Raw genomic sequence first — 5,788 nt, forward strand, 5'->3', positions numbered from 1 at the left:
AAACAAGCTAGCGACTTCAAACTTGGCACAAGTAGTTGTTATTGATGTAGGTCGGATGGTATTGCAAATGGGCCATTTCGGTCCACTTTTACGTATAGCCCCCATATAAACGGACCTCCAGATTTGGCTTGTGGAGCCTCTAACAGTAGCATATTTCTTCCGATCTGGCTGAAATTTGGTACATGATTTAAGTATATGGTCTCTTGCAACCATGCAAAAATTAGTCCATATCGGTCCATAATTATATATAGCCCCCATATAAACCGTTCCCCAGATTTCACCTCCGGAGCCTCTTAGAGGAGCAAAAGTCATCCGTGGTGTTAGTATATGGTATCTAACAACCATGCAAAAATTGGTCCCTACCGGTCCATAATTATATATAGCCCCCATATAAACCGTTCCCCAGATTTGATCTCTGGAGCCTCTTGGAGAAGCAAAATTCATCCGATCCGGTTGAAATTTGGAACGTGGTGTTAGTATATGGCCGCTAATAACCACGCCAAAATTGGTCCTTATCGGTCTATAGTTGTATATAGCCGATCCCAATCACACAAAAATAGGTCCATATCGGTTCATAATCATAAAATTAATCTACCAAAATTTTATTTCTATAGAAAATTTTGTCAAAATTTTATTCCTATAGAAAATTTTGTCAATTTTTATTTCTATAGAAATTTTTGGCAAAATTTTAGTTCTTTAGAAAATGTTTTCAAAATTTTAATTCTATAGAGAATGTTGTCAAAATTTTAATTCTATTGAAAATTTTGTAAAAAATTTATTTCTATAGAAAATTTTGTCAAAAAATTTTTTCTATAGAACTCAAAATTTTACGTCTATAGAAAATTTTGTTCAAATTTTCTTTCTATAGAAAATTTTGTCCAAATTTTCTTTCTATAGAAAATGTCAAAATTTTACTTCTATAGAAACTTTTGTCAAAATTTTATTTCTATAGAAAATTTTGTCAAACTTAATTATATACGTATTTAATCGGCCTTTTTTAGTTTGGACTACTTTGCAATTTAGAAGACGGTGTTTGGAAGATACCTTGCCATCGGCAAGTTTTACCGCAATCCAAGTAATTCGATTGTGGATGACAGTCTTCAGTAGAAGTTTCTACGCAATCCATGGTGGAGGGTACATAAGCTTCGGCCTGGCCGAACTTACGGCCGTATATACTTGTTTTGTTTTAAATAGATTAGAAACAGAGTAAGAGTTAGTAAAATGGTACAAATTATTGACATTTTTGTCCAAAAAGATCCGAAGAATCCATACAAGAAAAATTGAAATTTTTGATAATATTTAATGTCAAACGTTTCAGACGAGCTTCAGAAAGCATCATGAACAACAAATTATAAAAATTAATTAATTCAAAAAAAAAAAAAAACAATGAATTCGGATCACACATTAAGAATATTCACTCCATCTTTATTTATCACTCTATACTCTCAATATTTCTCTCTCAATATTTTCTTATATATGCGCCCCAAACATTTTATATTAATTTATAAATATAATATGCTTGCACATAAACTTATTGTGTTTGTCCCAAACACATATTGTTTACTTAGGAAAAACTTACTTTTTTGTCTGTGTTATAATTCATTCAACTATAGCCCATTTTTATACCCTTCACCACTACTGTGGTACAGGGTATAATAAGTTTGTGCATTTGTATGTAACGCCAAGAAGGAAGTCTGAGACCCATCGTTTAGTATACCGATCGTCTTAGAATTAAATTCTGAGTCGATTTAGCGATGTCCGTCTGTCTGTCTGTCTGCCTGTCTGTCCGTCTGTCTGTCTGTCTGTTGATGTATTTTTGTGTGCAAAGTACAGCTCGCAGTTTTAGTCCGATTGTCCTAAAATTTGGTATAGGGTCCTGTTTCGGCTCAAAGACGATCCCTATTGATTTTGGAAAAAATCGGTTCAGATTTAGATATAACTGCCATATATATTTTTCACCGATCTGGCAATAATTGGCGTGTATATCAACCGATCTTCCTCAAATTCCGTACATCCGAATATTTTATGAGTCTCGAAAAACTCGCAAAATATCAGCCAAATCGGTTCAGATTTAGATATAGCTCCCATATATAGCTTTCGCCCGATTTACACTCATTTGCCCACAGAGGCCAATTTTTTGCTCCGATTCAGTTGAAATTTTGCACACACCCTCAAAAAAAATCGCTTCTTTAACATATGTTCCAAACATATTTTGCAGGAAGCACATATATTATTGCATACTGCCGAAACATTAATATGTTTGTTTTATGTGAACATATTATATGTTTGGAAGCATTTTGAGCCAAAAATATTATATGCTTGGAAGAATTTGTCCCAAACACGATTGTGCTCATTCCCTAACATACTCGTAATTTTCACTTCCACGAAATTTTTTAGTTAAGTAGTGTTGAAGAAATTATTCACTTTTATAAATTTTTTAAATTTTACCTTTCGCCTGCACGGAGAATCGAACCGAGGACCATACAGTTTGTAAGCCAACACACTATCCACTGGGCTACGTAGCTGTTATAGTCACCAGTAGATAATTATCGTTTTAAGTTACATTTATATAGCATAGTTTGCAGCGCCCAGGAGCCCATGCAAACATAACATTATTTAACAGAAACATACATTTGTTTGCCACGTGGAGCAGTGGTTAGCATGTCTGCCTTGCATGCAAAGGGTCGTGGGTTCAATCCCTGCTCCGACCGAACATTTTTTTTGTTTTGTTTTTTTTTTTTTTTTTTAATTTACCCATTTATATTTATACTATATTAATTTTTTTAAATGAAACATCGAAATGTGCGTTATTAAAGATTTATAGTCAGTAACAGTGATATAAACGAAATTGAAATATTTTTGGATAAAATATTATTTTTTATTGCAAAAATAACAATCTTGTAATAAAAAACTGTTTTTGTACAAAACTTTAAAATTTTGAAGGAATTCAAAAACTAACAAAAGAAGAACGTGGAGTCGAGTATAAACATACATACATAATTTTATAATATAAACATAAATTTATTTAGGAGTGAACAGTTTTTTACTAGCATTTAACACCATCGCTCTAAAATTCCTTTTATTTTTCTTTAATAATTCATTTTAAAGAAAATAAACTTTTTAAATTGTTTTAGCTGTAAAAGTCGAACTTAATGCCCGCTTTTATATTTGATGGTGTCCGTCAACTCCTCGTGGACTACTTTTTAATAAAAAGAAACTAAACTTTGTTTTTTTACATTTTACTGTGTAATTTTTCACTATTTCCTCCTTATTTCATTTTACCGTCCCAACTCTAAAAAGAGTATAGTGCCCTTTCGTTATTTTTATGAAGACCCCTGATTTCTTTTAACGAACCAAGAAAAAAATAATGCCAAAATGATAAACAAAACACATGTCCACACATACATAGAATGCTGCTCTCAAGGCGAAAACTTAAGCTGTTTGTTTTTCAAATGTCTATTCTCTTGGTTCAGAATGTATATTCTCTTTATTCAAATTAAATAATATTTAGACTTAAACATACCAAATTTTTGGCCTTATCATAAAACAGTTTTCCGAAACAACATACAAGCGGTTTCACAGAAATTGTTCTCTTTTGACTCTTTTGCTGTGTATCAATATATATCTTTCGTCAACTCTCCCGGTTTCCATCTCTATTTCTCTCTATACTCTCTCTGTCGCTTTGAATAAAATATCACAACATATGTATGTTTAGTTGAAATTTGTAAATGTATATATGTTTGTATTCACACATATGATTTTTATGAAACATTCATACCCCAAACATAATATATTCTAACATATTAACATAGATGTCCCAAACATTTAGTGTTAGTTTAGGAAAATTACATGTTCGCACTTAAATATATTGTGGTTTAAAATCGTGCCCGAAACACATTTTGTTTATATCGGAACATATGAAAAACATATTTTTCTAACAGTGCAGGGAGTAGAATTAGCATTGTAGCTATGCGTGTCAAATTTGGTTGAAATCGGTTCAGATTTAGATATAGATCCCATCATAAGCGTAGGAAGGCCTCTGGGGAGGGGGCTCAGACCCCCCCAGAAAAATTTTAGCCCCCCCAGAATTTGAAAACCTATTTACGATTTTACATTTTTATAAAAATTAAACAAGTATATACTCGTACAACGCACAAAGTTCCACTAAAGACTTTCATGCACAATCGAATTACTTGGGTTGTGGTAGAAGTCTGATATTTATGAAATAAAGCTGTGATTGGACTTATGATTTAGTTGAATAAAAAATAGTAATTGATATTAAAACTATTCTTTCATAAATTAATATCTTAATAATGCTGCAAAAAAGCGTCGCCAAAAAAGAAGTGAAAATGTTTTTTTGGGGTCTGGAAGTGGTACAAAATTGGCGGAGAAGCGATGAATGTAATATGAACTTGTCATAGAACGAATGTCCACCGTTTCAACAACCGTTGCAATGAATTTGCATCACTTCTTAAGGTGTGATCCGAATTCAGTGTTTTGAATGTGAATTAAAAATTTTGTGATATTTTCCCAAATAAATAATTTGTATACTTTTTTATGATTTTTAATGCATTCTAACGCTTGTTTGAAACGTTTCCCTCGAATATTTTCAAATATTATCGATTTTTCTATAATGGATTTAGCATTTTTGTGGCAAAATTTGAATAACTTGTACCATTTTATTTATTCTTACTCTTTTTTTAAACTATTTGAAAAAAGAAAACAAAAAATTACGTATTAAAATATAAAAAAATGAAGTAAAAAAACTTCTTGTGTAGTTAAAATAGTTAACTTCATTGTGAAGACATTTTTGGAAGTGCTTTTAAAGTTGTGCCTTTAGGGAAAAGTGTGGAACTACCCTACGGAAAATGGATCAACCACAGAACAGGACTAGTCCCTGGTGTGTATGGACCAGTCCCAGTTCTGATCAAAACGTATGGAAGGGACCGTCCACTTTAACATGGGTTTGTCATTGACGGAGTAAACTTACATTTAAGGACGCGTCTTGGACTCATCCCAAAGGACACGTCCTGGGACAATTTAGCAGGAGCAACCCATAAACAGGTCCTCAGGAACCAGTCTAGGACAAACTCTTAGAAATCTCTTTCAATTTGGGCTCCTAATCGAACCCGAAATGAAAAAAAAAACTTTTGAAATATGTCGCACAAAAGGTTATTCTGATAAATTTATTTCACTAAATGTGAACACCGCAACTAACTGGAGCACAGGTACCAGTTCTGTGATAGGTCCGTCAGTGTAAATTTGCACCAATTTCCCCGTAGGGTACTTTTAGTTGCTTTATTATAAATTGATTGTCGAGTTATTTTGATGTCTATTTTTTATTCAATTTTATGAAATACAACATTAGTTGAACCTATAAGTTCAGTCTATAAAGTTTTAGCTAGGGGGGCTATAGCCCCCCCCCCCCTAGGAAAATTGTCTAGCTACGCTAATGGCTCCCATATATAGCTTTCGCCCGATTTACTCTCAAATGACCACAGAGGCCAATTTTTTGCTCCGATTTAGTTGAAATTTTGCACAGGGAGTATAATTAGCATTGTAGCTATGCGTGCCAAATTTGGTTGAAATCGGTTCAGATTTAGATATAGCTCCCATATATAGCTTTCGCCCGATTTACACTCATATGACCACAGAGGCCAATTTTTTGCTCCGATTTAGTTGAAATTTTGCACAGGGAGTAGAATTAGCATTGTAGCTATGCGTGCCAAATTTGGTTGAAATCGGTTCAGATTTAGATATAGCTCCCATATATATATTTTTCTGATTT

This window comes from Haematobia irritans, chromosome 1 (assembly GCF_050003625.1).
Source record: "Haematobia irritans isolate KBUSLIRL chromosome 1, ASM5000362v1, whole genome shotgun sequence".
NCBI lineage: Eukaryota > Metazoa > Arthropoda > Insecta > Diptera > Muscidae > Haematobia > Haematobia irritans.